Raw genomic sequence first — 15,332 nt, 5'->3', positions numbered from 1 at the left:
GAGCTACTCGGTCGGATAAAACCCTTTCCAACAGCTCCTGAAGCTACGAGGATAACTCCAGCATCTCGGGTGGCGCAAGGTGATAAGGTGCCTTGTCGATAGGCACCACTCCCGGAATCAGATCAATAGAGAACTCTACCTGCTTCCCGGGAGGCACACCCGACAACTCCTCAGGGAAAACATCCAGGAACTCACGCACTATCGGAACCTCAATGACCGAACTCGGTCTCTCAGCGGTAGCTCATGTATCCATCACATATGCTACAAAACCCCTACAGCCCTGTTGTAGGCTCCGCCTTGCTCTGGCTGCCGAACAAAATGCTGACCCAGATATGGTACCCTCTCCATATATAGTAAGCACTCCCTAAATGGGGTCTTGTATCATCACCATCTGACGCTCACAGTTGATCATAGCTCTGAATCGACTCAGCCAATCCATGCCCACAATAACACAGACATCACCCATAGCGATCGGTACCAGATCTATTGGAAACTCAACTCCGAAAATCTCAAGCACACATCCTTAGATCACATCATTCGCAAATACCGCATGCTCATCGGCTATAGAGACTCTCAGTGGTCGACTCAACGCCTCTCATCGGATACTAGTACGACGACTAAATGCTAGGGATACGAATGATCGAATCGCACCCGAGTCAAATAACACCAAAGCAGATATAAAATTCACAAGAAAAGTACCTACGCATATCACAACATAAGCATAACATATCTCAATAACAGGATAAGTAAGATAATATACTGACCACAATGTCTGGTGCTGCGCGGACCTCCTCCGCTATCAACTGGAAAGCTCTACCATGAGCCTTCGGTGTCTCGGCCTTCACTGGCCGACCCTCTAAAGCTCGAGCAGCAGAAGGTGCAGATACCTGCACTAATCCCTGAAGTAACTGCGGGCACTCGAACAGTCTAGCTTCAATGGAAGCAAACCAAAAATCCCTTAAGGCAATCCCTCCTTCCGACACTTGTAACACACACCTGCTTTGCACACCTCATCATGGCTCTTGCCACACTTCCCACAAGTGCGACCCTTATGACCTCTCGATCTCGAATCAGCGGGCTTTGCCTGCTTGGCTGCCAGCTGAGACTGTGCTGGCCGCCTATCCCTCCTCTGAGACTCCACCTCCTCCATGGCCTGAGTCTCTAGCTCAATCTCGCTTTTCCGAGCATTTTCCTGGAGCTTGGAAAATGTTCGGTATGTCGAGTTCGCCATGAACTCACGAATTTCTCTCCTCATGAATGCTCAGATATCGGCTCATACGTGCCTGCTCAGAAGACACGTGCTCAGGGAAAACAACGCCCTCTTATGAAACATCCATGTGATCACAGTCACAAACTTAGTTCCCTGCTTGAGGGACAAGACCTCAGGGCCAACCGTTCCCTCTCCACTTGGGGAACGTACTCGTCTCGAAACATAGCGGTTTACCTCTCTTAATTCACCGCGGTAAGCTCTGGAGTAGTAAAGTTAGCTGTCACAAACATCCACCAGTCCTTCGCTCCCAAGTGAAGCTGGTTCAGCGCGGATCGTACCCTCAGATGCTTCGGAAAAGAACATGTGTAGAAGCATCCCTCAATTTCAGAGACCTATCTCATCGTAGCTATTGGATCCTGAGTCCCATCAAACTCTGGTGGCTTTGTGTTGTTGAACTCTCGGTATAGCAACGACTCACCCCTATGTCCTAACAGCGACAACAACTGTTGTGGCTGCGGCAGCAGCAGCCTCATTGATAGAAGCGTATCACTCATCAAACGTCTGAATCAGGGTGGTCTTGATAGACCCAAACATCTCTGGAATATTTGCTCAGATAGCTGCAACCACCTCATCATGAATAATCCTACAAATCTCATCATCTCTAACACCGCTGCTCTCTAAGTTGTGGTGCGTGCCCACCATGATGTCCCTGAAACACAACACAAAAGAAATTAGAGACTCGCTCGAGTATCCTCGCAGTCAATCACTCAATCCTACTTGTTCCTTAGTACCCTAAGGATTCTTACTTGGGTTGCTCATTGATCCAGTGTTTCCAATAGTACGGGCCCTATACTACCTTCTACACCACATCAATATTCACCCGAAGTCCTCCTCCTAGGATTCCAGATCACAAATACTCTATATCTTGCTAAACGCAGGCTACCCTCTAGTAGACTTCTCACAAGCTCCTATCTGCTACCTACTCACACTCGAAGAAATTCGTAATAGCAGTAACTCCTAGGCTAAGGCATTACAAATCAAGCCACTCTAGTCCTAATATGAATACCTAGCCTACTCTAGCATGTATAACACATCTCATAACACATAATGTAAGGGTATTTTGGGAAATCACCATTCAGGTGCTGGCTGAGTGTACACACTTCTCTTTTCCACTTTATCTTGAAATCTTTTACTCGTTTTGGAAAAATCGTTTCTTTTTTGAAAACTTTTCTCAAATCCTCAGTTTGAGTCCAGATATGCCCGAAGGTGTATCCGGATCCCTCAAACCAATGCTCTGATACCAACTTGAAACGACATAATTTTTCAAACCAAAATTTTCAATTTTAAAACTCATAAAATATATGCCCCATCATTAATTCTCAAAAACAATCAAAAAGTTTTCAAAACAATTATTCAAATCCAGGATCCTCAACATGTTCCATCTCGACTGTGTGTGTGTACAATCATACCGGCACCTTCCCGCTATCTCCCGAGGTACCTGAAACACATAACACATAACACGGTAAGAATGAATGCTTAGTGAGTTCCCCAAAATACCACATATATTGCATTAGCCACTCGAGGCTATAACACTATAAGAACCTCCAGTTTGTATGTCTCAGTGGGACCCTCCAGTCCCATGGCTTGTTGGACCCTCCAGTTTGGTCTGGTGGGGACCCTCCAGTCCCATAGCTCATTGGACGCTCTGGTCCAGTCTAAGTGAGAACCCTCCGGTCTCATAGCTTGTTGGACCCTCCAGTCCGGGCTAAGCAACAAATAATATATCATACAATAAATATCACAAAAAACATGCACAAGTTAAGCAAGCACATAAGACCTTCCGGTCACACAGAGCTACCACTCTAGGTAAAGTATAGTGAGAAGAATCACCTTGAACTAACTCGGAATAATCTTTGGACTCAAATCTCCGGTCTAGCCTCTGCCTAATACACACAAATGAAATTCTTATTTAATAACAACACTCATTAAGCTAGACAACCCTCCCTCTATTCTCACAGAAGGGTAAAAGACCAGTTTACCACTTCATGAGTCCAAAAGTCCACTTGATGGCCGAACCCTAAAAGTCAACAAAAGTTAACTCTTGTGAGTATGCTGCGTGTACCAGATCTATATGCTGGGCGTACTCGACCACTACACAGTTATCGGGTTGCTTGACCCCTACCCCCCACGTATTGGGATTTACGCTCAGCGTACGTCCCAGTTCAACTCTTATCTCACTTATCGTCTTAATTAGTTAAGACCTTAGCTTAAAATATAGATCTGGACCCCCTACAGTCTCTTAATCCATAAAGTCGAATACTTTTTGCCTTTGCATGGTTGGTTAGGATTCAAACACTCAAAACTTTCCTCCTTTTTCTTCCTTAAGCTCATATCCCATGCATGGTTAGTTCTTAATGACCAAGATTGGATATTTATGACCTTATAACACGAAATACAACGGACAAATCTCGGTTCTTAGGGATCATCAACTCACAAAGCCATCAACTTTTGGGATAAAAACCGTAAAACACCCCATATATGTACACAAAGCAGAAAAGCAAGAAAGCTTGAAGCTTTATACCTTCAATCGAAGCTTCCCACACTGGTAAGCTCAGATCCAAGTGCTTGGGCTCTTACTCCTTCTTCTCGAAAGCTTCCTTTCCATTCCTAATGCTCAAGAACACACCAACAAACTCTCAAAGGCACTCTGTAGCTACAAGAACGAAGATTAGGGTTTCCGATGGACAAGTCTCTGGAAATGATGGCCAACACTGAGGCCATAACGTTCTTTAAATAGGGGGCTCATTTAGGATCAGGGTTTCATTATGGGCCTAGTACACCCCGTGTATACCTTGGTACGCCCCGCGTACTAGGCAACCTCTGTGTCATGAATACGCTCACGAGTACGTGCGACGTACTCTCCAGTACGCCCATCATACTCGATCATCACACAAACTACTCAAGGGTTAAAGTTGACAACTTGAGGAAAGAAGAAGGGCCAAGGAAATATACTTGATTCCAGGATGTTACATCAATGCTAAGAGTAGACAAGATATAGACTTTATACCTCAAAATTCACCAAAAAATGGAGCTAAATCAGGATCGCAAAGCTCTCCTCCAAAGAATGAGTCTTCAAGCTTCTTCTTCTTCCACTTAAAGTTGCACAAGACCCACCAAGATCAAAACAAGGTTCAAAAGCACCACACAAAGGAAAAGAGACGAACTAGGGTTTTCTTAGGATGGAGGCTGGTCAAAATGTACAGGAGGTGGTTTCCGAAGGGTGGAGGCTGGTCTAAAATAGGGCAAAAACCCTAAAATCAGTGTACGCCCAGTGTACGTGGTTCAAACCCGCGATCAGATATCGGCTAGTACACCAAGCCTACTCTATGGTATGCCCCGAGTACTAGCCATAAGGACGAAAAAAAGCATTATTTTGATTATCAAGGGCTATAATGGAAGCTTACAAGGTTCAAGTGTTACACTTTTTGAGTGAACCCATGGCTTGGTGTGGTCATTAGGATCTTAAAGGTTGAGATCTTGTCTTAATAAGAGGTCTTAATGGATAAAGTTGGAAACTTTATCTATCAAAACCATGAGGAGGTCCAAATCTGGAAGTTCGAGCTAATGATATTGTGGCATATTAGCTTAATCCATTAAGTCATTGATAACCATTGCCCCCTGCGACCATCTCGCTAGATGATTTCAATGGCTTGGCCAAAAATGGTCATGGCGTGGGAGTTGATCAATTGCCGACAGTTTTTTATGGGAGTGGCCACGACATGTCTATTAGTGGCCACGATGTGGGGGTCTGTCAAGTTGACCTTGACCGTTGACTTTTGGCTATCGTTGGCTTTTTTGGTCAAACTAGAGTTTTAAGGATATAGGCTGATAGGGTATAAATTTACTACTACTAGGTGCCTCTTTGCTCTTGTCTACCCTTTGTGTGAGAGCTCTCATATTTGTAGCTGCTATTTGCAAGGTGAATCTTCTAACTACTTTAAGTATGTGATACTTATGTTTGTGACCAACTGGGTCTTATTTGCTGTTTGCTATTTTGTTTAAATTTTATTGTTGATATAGTGGGATTACTAATAATCCCTAAGGTTTTTGATAACCCCTAAACATGTTGATAATCTAGAGGGCGTGCTGTTAGCCCACCAGGATTGCTAAAATTCTCAGGGTTGTTGATAGCCAGTAACTATTTATTATGTTGTGTTATATGGATATTTTGGGAAGGACTCACTAATCTTTATACTTACATTTTTGGAGTAAATGTATTTTAGGTACTTCAGATGATCGCGGGAAGGCGAAGGAATAACTGTACACTTTACCTTGAAGATCTTTTTATGATTTCCGCCTTTTAATACTCTTATTTGGGGATGCTTGTATTGACACACATGGGGTTTCTTGTTTTGGTTTTATGATACTTAGAGGTTTTTTCTAAAATAAAAATGAAAAACTTGATGGAAATTTTAAGTTGTTTGAGTTTGTCTGGTTTTTTCTAAAAAAAATTTGACCCTAAACTCGAACTTATGAAAGTTCGGGTTAATCGGGTTGAAATCTGAAATAAAATAATGTTGTGTCATTTTAACAAATAACTTACAAGTATGATGACCTAAAGTTTAAAGCGTACAAAATTTCTATTTGTGGAGTTTGTTTACATGCATGGAACGTGAAGTATCTTTGCAAGAAAGATGCTACTTGTAGATAAAAAGGGAGACTTATAAATTGTTTCTATTATGACTCTAATTATCTAAGTTAGATGGAGAAGTTGAAGATTACATGAAGAAAGGATGTGCTTAAAATGGTCGTACGAGACATGATGAATGGATTGTTATTCCATGGGTTTAAAATGGTTGTTGGTATAAACTATAAACCATTATTAATCTTAAACGAGTTGTTCTGGTTAACCCGAACCCGAATACTAGTAAGGAATTCAACCCTATACCAGGCAATACTTTTGTTTCATGTAGTCATGATAAACCGAATTATTTGAATTCATTTTTTTGACCCTATTAAACCCGACCGTAATTCTCCTATACTGGTTTGATTCAGATGAGGTTCGATTTGTGTCAATATCAAGTAGTGACTAGACCACACCCATTTTTTTGTCTTCCTATTTGAAAGTTTATATTAATGTCAAAAATATTAAACATTCAAATATCGTTATTGTGATTGCTATTGAACTTTCTATTGTCATTCTAATAAGAATGAAGATATCAAAATGCACATATGAGTAAGTCTTAACAGGAAAATGATAGCAAAGAAGCAAGTCGCTTCATTCAAATGGGTAAACAAAACAATCAATGAAGAATCATAATGATTCTTCCTGCCCAAGCATCTAGCCAGATACAAAATATTAGAAAAGATAAAAGATGGCAATGAGAATGCTCTATTCCATGCTAAATAGACTTCTTTTCTTTCTCTCTCTTCAGTCCTCCAAGAGGTTAGTGGTCAGACCACTACCATTGTCCCCTGTGTCTCTTTTGTGTCTACTCTTGTAAACCTTCCAAGTGTTCGGATTTTGAGGCTCAAAGTCAGTAGGCGGAATTAATTCTAGACTAATGACATCTTCCTTATCAATACCACCCATTAGAGGAGCAAGCTTGCCCTCAAGCTTGAATTCAGGTAATTAGCTTTGAATGTGGAAGGCATATTCCTATGTAGCATTTTCAGTGGTGTCCACATCTAATTGTATCAACCTTTATGGAGTTTTCTGACTAACCTTTGAGATCTCTCGGACAACCAAACATCTTTTTAGCGTAGACATGTGGGTGGGGTCCATCTTGATACCTTTAGGTAGTGTTGGATCAATCTGGTGGTTCCCATGGCCCGTTTAAGCAATTAGACTTGGAAAACAGGGTGGATTTTGGCCTCAACAGGAAGATTAAGTTTATAAGAAACATGTCTCATTTGGTTTGTGATCTGGAAAGGTCTGTAGAATCGTGCTGCTAATTTTTTATTGATGCGACAAACTACTGATCATTACTGCCTATCAGGACAAAGTTTTATAAGGACCTATTCTCCCACGGACAAGGACTTGTCGCAGTGGTGCTTATCGCCTGATTTTTTCATACGCTCTTAGACACGTGAAAGATGATACTTGAGTTTTTTACGCACCTTGTTCCTATCAACCATATCGGGTGCTACTGCCTCATATTGTATCTCGTCCGAAATGAATTATATGACTATGGGAGGGGGTTGGCCATACACAATTTCGAAAGGAGTGGTGTTGGTGGAGACTTGATATGCTATTTTATGCCAATATTCGGCCCAGGGTAGCCTAAAGGACCATATCATAGGTTGTTCTGTTGTGAAACACCTCAAATACGTCTCTAAGCTGCTATTAACGACTTCTGTTTATCCACGCTTTCCGGGTGATACATTGAACTGAAGTACAACTTGCTTCTCTTTAATAAGAAAACTTCATGCCAAAAAGTGCCTAAAAATAAAGGGTCTCGGTCACTTAAGACGGTTTTAGGAATGTCGTTTAGTCTGATTACCTCTTTTATAAATACTTCGGCAACAATTTTGGCTGTGAATGGGTGTTTTAATGGTATAAAATAGTAGTACTTTGACAGATGATCGACAACGACAAGTATCACTTCAAAACCTTTAGCTTTTGGTAACCCGGTGATAAAATCTAGAGAAATGTCTTCCCAAACTTGTTGTGGGATAGGGAGGGGTTGTAGTTGACTGTGGGGAGAAAATGTAGATGGCTTTTACCTTTAACATGTATCGCAAGAATGAACAAATTGTTTTACTACTTTAAAGAATCCAATCTAATATATTTGGGCTGCAAACCGTCTATAGGTACTATAAAATCCGAAGTGACCTCAGGATGGAGTTTCGTAGAATTCATCCAATAATTTTGGGATCTAGGGTTAAGTTGCGGGAATAACTAGTTGCCCTTTAAAGTAAAGTTGCCCATTGATGATCGAGTAATTAGGGTTTGGATCTAGGGTCATGAACCAAATACTGAATAATCTTCTGTATGTACGGGTCTGAATCAGAACCCATAGAGATCTGCTCCCCTTCTAGCCATGTCGGAGTAGAGATGAGATTTTGTAACTCGTCCTCCAGAATTCTCGAGAGTGATTTAGCCGCCCTATTCTCACTTTCCAGTTTGTAGATTATAGAGAACTAGTACCCCAACAGTTTTGTAGTCTAGGTCTACTGATCTGTTGTCTTGATTCTTTTCTCGAGTAGAAATTTTAAACTTTTTTGTTCAGTTGAGACGATGAAAGGTTGCCTAATCAAATATAATCGCTAGTATTGGATTGCTAGAACTAAGGTCATTAGTTCCTTGTCATATGTAGATTTGTTCAGATTTTGATCTGAAAGAGCTTTGCTAAAGAACGTGATTGGGCATTTGGACTGCATCAACACCATTATGAGTCCCTTCTAGAAGCATCACACTCGATTAGGAATGGCTAGGAAAAATCTTGAAGTGCAAGTACTGGTGCTGTTACCATGGCGTTTGTTAACTTCTCGAAAGCTGTTTATGCTGCATCGTTTGATAAAAATCCTTCCTTTTTTTGGCAATTTTGTTAGCGGTTTGGCGATTTTCCCGTAAACCTTAATGAATTTCCGGTAGTACCCGGTTAATCCTAAGAACCCACGAACAACCTTTACTGTCTTTGGAGTTGGCTAATTAAGGACCGAAGTGATCTTAGCAACGTCCATTAAACATCTATTCCCATAAATGATATGCCCAATGATCTCTACAGATTGCATACCAAATGTTCTATTCTTATTGTTTATTACCAGCTTGTGTGATCGGAGGAGTAACAACACTTTGGATAGTCTAGTTAAGTGTCTGGTCCATTTATTTCTATAAACAAGAATATCATCGAAGAAAACTAGAACTCATTTGCTCAGAAAATTTCGTAAATGATCATTCATTAATGCTTGAAAAGTTGTAGAGGCATTGGTTAAGCCAATTCGCATTACGAGAAACTAGTAATGTCTGTTATGGTTGTGAAATGTTGTCTTCCTGATGTCTTCGTCTCTTACCCTTACTTGATAGAATCGAGACGTGAGATCAATTCTGGAGAAGAACTGGTTGTCATGTAGTTCATCTACGAGCTCTTCTACAGTGGAAATTGGGTATTTATCCAAGATTGCTACTCTGTTTATGGCTCTATAGTCGATACAAATCCACCATGGTAAGTCTTTCTTTTTTACCAGGACTACCATACTCGAGAATGAGCTTTGACTAGGGGAGATGATTCCTTGTATGAGCATCTCTTGTACTTGACATTGTATCTCGTCCTTATGGAGGTATGGGTATCGGTATAGAAGAACACATACCAGTCTATGTCCTTCTATTAGATTGATTGTGTGTTATATTGATCGGGGTGGTGGGAGCCCTCTTGGAGACAAAAACAGATTAGAGAAGCTTTGTAGGAGTCAATCAAGGTAGGATTTTTGATCATCACCTAGTGGTGTCAGGATTCCTGGAGCATCTTCACTCGATTCATCCCAACAATAAAAGATTGACGAGAGACCTTTGTAGTTAGGTTTTGTAACGTCCGCAGATTCGGGCTAGTCAATTTAGAGATAATAAGCGTTAAAATTAATTTATGATAGAATATTATTTAGGATAAATAATCTTAACAAAAGTTATAGTATATGTCGTAAGGATTCTGTAGATATAAAGAACGCTGAAATCCGACTTATAACGAAGAAGTACTATGACTCGTCGAAGTTTCGTGATTAAACCGGCATGACTCCGCATATCGTGAAAAGTAAATTTGTTATAAAGTACTTTTTAGCCTTAGTAGTCTAAAAAAAATTTGTAGTAGTCGTTAAACCGAGAGCGTGTATATAAGGAACATCCAAATCTCACTTCATTTGAGGAAGTTATGATTTTTCTAAGATTCAGCATAACAGTCTACAACTCGAAAATGAAATTTTAGATCGATCATTTATTAGCCGAGACAATCTAAATGATAATTCAAGATCTTATTAATAGAAGTTCAACAATAAAAAGAAAGTAGAAAATGGAGTCTATCTATAGAAATTATGAATTTACATGGTCATTAACAGTGTAATCTTCAAAAACCGTTAAATTTAAGATCGGTCAACAATTAGCCGATGGAGACAAAAGGAAAGTTGTGTTGCTCATAATGTGACATCTCTAATTTTACGGCCAGAAAAGACCGATTTGTTTATGCTTTATTTGAAAATCAGAGTATATTTTTAAGTAAATATATTGCGGAATTTGTTCCCAGAAAATACATGATAAATACTTTATCAAAGCATTTCCAAAGAAATGTATTTTACTCATTTAAAAGATTTGGTATGTCATCGTCAATACTGAAACATAAGCATAAACAAACCTTACATTTAATTACACTAGTGATCTACATCTCCTTTAATCTCTCAGTGTAAAGTAGCTTCATATCGATACCTATGATACAAATAATCTGAGTGGGTCAGGTTGGGAAACCTGGTAAGCACATAGGGTTTTCAACCTACAATAATATAACTATTATGTTTAACATCAAACAATCAACCCCATTACCCATCCCCATCATCTTCATTTAATCTCCCCTAAAGATTTTATCCTAAGGGTCATCTCATATATCATATTTACCTCTCATCTCCTTCCATCTCATTTCCTTATATGTTTCTTCCTAAGCACTTTTCCTAAGGATCATCGCCTACATCACAAAGACAGTACTAATTCGGGGATTACTCTCTCAATACGTGTCTAGTAAGGTTAGGGTATCATCGCATGAATACGTAGTTACAACATCACATGAACTTGTAATTCATAAAATAGGTTAGAATATCATCGCATGAATACGTAGTTACAACATTGTCTGAACTCATAATTCATCACCTACAGGTTATGAGCCTGCTGCTGTTTCCACATGTTCGTCTAGAATAGTCTGTGGTCGCCATCTATACTCTGGTAGATGACTACATCGCGACATCGCCGGTCAAGGTTATGATATGTCCTCTCATCTTACATCACCAATTTATCATCACCTACCTATCATCACCTAATTATCATCACATTACTATCATCACCTATCTCTCATCACCTAATTATAATCACCTATCTGTCTTTACCTAATTATCATCACCTATCTCTCATCACACACCAACTATTTCATATACCCATGTTTTACCCTAACATATTTGTAGATATAAAATACATATATAGTTTAAATCAATTAAAACATGTATAATATGGTTCATCCGTCATAGATAGCAAGTATACAAATAATATGCACAGATAACACATAATTTATATAAAATACTTCATATCTATGTGTAAGATGAAAATAATATGCACTCACCTTAGTAGCGTGAGCTGATAGAATCTAACTAGAAACGGTCGGTGGTTCATGATCGCTGGGCTCGGGATGCAGGAACGGGCTCAATAAACGAGAGTGAAGGAAAAGAAATTGTGTAAGGAGAACAAGGGTTGAACCTGCTATTTATAGGGTGTTCTAGGCCATTTTACGTCGTGGCATACCCAGGTTCACGTCGTGAACATCCATGAGTCACCCTGTAGCTTCAACACGTGTTTTATAGCCCTGATTAGTGTCCCAGACACATTTCACGTCGTGGCCTTAATGTCCACGTCGTGACTTAAGGCGGCTAGGGTTTTTGCCACGTGTCATGCCCTTAGACAACTGGATATTTAGAAGGCCATAACTTTTGCATACGAACTCCATTTTCGACGTTCTTTATATCCACGCGAAGGTGGAGACGTACTCTACAACTTTCCTTTAGGTCACAAAGGCTAAAAAGTATTTTATCATAAACTCACTTTTTATGATTCCCGGTGTCGTGCTGGTTTTGTCGCGAAACTTCGACAAATCATAACTTCTTTGTTATAACTCAGATTTCAACGTTCTTTATATGTACGGAAACCTTGTGACATATACTACAAATTTGTTGAAATTATTAATTCTAAATAATCCTCTTTCAAAAAGTCATTTTTGAGGCTTATTGTCTCTTAATTGACTAGCCCGAATCTGCAGGCGTTACAATTATCTCCCCCTTAGGATGATTACGTCCCGGAATCATCAACAAAACAGGGCTTGTATAATGACTCCATGCATTATCTCTTCATCCTAGGCAATAATCATAACTTCTATGTTACATCGAATGAGTATTTAACTCTTGGACTTGTTGACTACAGGTGGTGCTCAATCTTGCACCCGCTCTCTATCTTGCGTTGGACTTTCAATCGTTACCTTCGAGTTACAAAATCAATCCTTATTGAAGACTCCTTATTCTTCTTAAAAGACTCATGAGAAGTTATTTCCTTCATGTATCATAACAGACCGTTGGGTCATGTTTTAATGACCTCTCATCGTACGATACAACGATTAGACTCTAGTCTTTTAGAGTAAAATTCCATAATGGAATGTACATTCCCTGATATAATCATATTCTAGCATGTAGCACTTTTAGTTACAAGCTTATTACTTGAACAATGGTTGTGATACTTCTATTGATCACTTCGATTATCTTTCACTTCAATTTTTTGGCTTAAGTCGGATGCTACATCGATCTTGGTTTTCCGAACCACGTAACATACTCGTCTTAGTCGGACTCGATTTGATATGACCACTAGGGTTGGAATATCATTCATCTTCTTAGTCATTACTGAAACGATGGTAACGACATACATGAAATTAACAGAATCAATTACTAGCTTCTTGGTAACCTTGTGACTTTCCCCGATCCAAGTGTGAGTCCTGTGCTTCAGGTAGTATATGCATCTACTACCTTTCACACCTACTCATACTCGTCCCAAGTATTGTCTCCCAGTTTTCCAAGTCACCATTCAAAAATTTCAAATGACCACTTAACAAACCAGATAACAAAACCAAGGTTTATATTATTTCCTGAAACGATTACATAAACTTTTAAGTCCAACCTATACTATGCCTATCGTAGGCTACACCACATGTCACTATGGCTACTTCATATCTCGGTCCTCGAATATGAAGTCTTCATTCTTGATTCCTCGCATTGTTACCTGCTTCATCGAGGATCATTTGGAATGCTGTAGCCTTGGGCTTCGATGGCACATTTTTCTTTGCAGCTTCGTTCTTATTTGGGCATTTCTTCGAAATATGCCCACCATCTCCACATTCGTAACACTTCCTATTGTTGAATCTACAATCTCTAGAATAGTGGTCGGTCCTACCACGCTTATAGCAGGTCACCTCTCAATCGCATCTTCCGAAGTGCTTCTTCTTGCACTTTTCTCACCACTTGGCTCCATACTTTTGGTCATCCAGGTTGGACTTTGAGAATTTCCCTTTCTTATCGGATCTCGAGTATCCTTCAAGCTTCCTCTTTTCGCCAACGTCGACTCTCTCTAAACCCTTTTCCCTTATCTGGGTCTCAACATTCCTTTCTGCCCAGACGACGAATGTCAAAGTGGTCGCTTGCTTGACCATCGGACCAAAGTCTGCTAACAATTCATTAGCAAACCTGTTGACCTTGGAGAGTTCAGTTGGAACCAAATAAGGAATAAGCTTCATTTTCTCTGTGAAACTCGCAACATACTCGGTGACACTCATCGTTCCCTTCTTCAAGTTTTGGAACTCGTTGTTGATCCCCAGAAGATCCTGCTCAGAGCAGTACTACATTTTTAGTTGCACCAAAAAGTCTTCCCAATTCATTTTTCTAACTTCTCCTTTGGGCATCGTATCAGCTAGTAGCTTTCACCAGCTCAGTACTCCAAATTTTAACAGAGGAATTGGAATAGCGGTCTTCTGTTGGTTGCGACACTCGCAACTCTCAAACATTGTCTCCATTTCGGAGATCCAGTTCATAACTTCCGCCGGTGTTGGGCTTCCATAAAGGCATGGTGGTTTGGATACCATGAAGTCCTTGTACTTGCATCCACGTCTGTCATTTCCTCCATCTTGATCATTCCTTCTAACCACTGGCGGTTTAGCTTGACTAACAGTCCTACAGTAATTCCCTTTTTCTGACTGTCCGCCATTCAGATCAGGATGTTTAACACGTATCATAGGTTCATCCTTATTCTCGTGCAACATTAGCCTCATCTCTTCCCTATGTTCGGCCATCATAGCCCGAATCATGGCTTGTACTCCATCCATTGTGATTGGTTCAGATGCAGCTGCTACCACCGGTACTTGCTCAATCACTTGGGGTTGAGGTTGCTGATTGTTATTTATATTGGCATTTCCGACTACACTTCGGGTTCTTTCCGTTCGATCTACATGCCAAATCCAGACGTTTAGTGTGCAGTGACGAGAATTTAGATAGAGAAAGATTTATAGACATATAAATCTTCTTATCACTCCAAAAAGTTAGATGCCAGTTCTAATATCATGATTAAACGTTTAGAAATCTGAACACATAAAAATTTCAGATCCAGTCGACAATGGACCATAGATCCGATCATATAATGCATTTCATAAATCATTTAGCACATAAAAGCATTTTAGGCATCTAATCCTAAAGTAAACTAGTGCTTGTGTCAATTCAGGTGTACTACCTAAAATATAATAGACACACTCAACTCACAATCATCGCTTAGCATTCCAAGTTTAAGTCTAGAAATTTCCTACAAATTCCTAGTTTGCTTAAACTAATGCTCTGATAACAACTGTGGCATCCCCAATTTCACGGCCAGAAAAGACCGATTTGTTTATGCTTTATTTGAAAATTAGAGTATATTTTTAAGTAAATATATTGCGGAATTTGTTCCCAGAAAATACATGATAAATACGTTATCAAAGCATTTTCGAAGAAATGTATTTTACTCATTTAAAAGATTTGGGATATCATCGTCAATACTGAAACATAAGCATAAACAGACCTTACATTTATTTACACTAGTGATCTACATCTCGTTTAATCTCTCCGTGTAAAGTAGCTTCGTATCGATACCTATGATACAAATAATCTGAGTGGGTCAGGTTGGGAAACCTGGTGAGCACATAGGGTTTTCAACTCACAATAATATAATTTTTATGTTTAACATCAAACAATCAACCTAATTACCCATCCCCATTATCTTCATTTAAACTTCCCTAAAGATTTTATCCTAAGGGTCATCTCATATATCATATTTACCTCTCATCTCCTTCCATCTCATTTCCTTATATGT

This window comes from Lactuca saligna, chromosome 6, assembly GCF_052625555.1.
Source record: "Lactuca saligna cultivar CGN05327 chromosome 6, ASM5262555v1, whole genome shotgun sequence".
Classification (NCBI taxonomy): domain Eukaryota; kingdom Viridiplantae; phylum Streptophyta; class Magnoliopsida; order Asterales; family Asteraceae; genus Lactuca; species Lactuca saligna.
The sequence above is the reverse complement of the archived record's forward strand: the minus strand, read 5'-3'. Positions refer to the sequence as shown.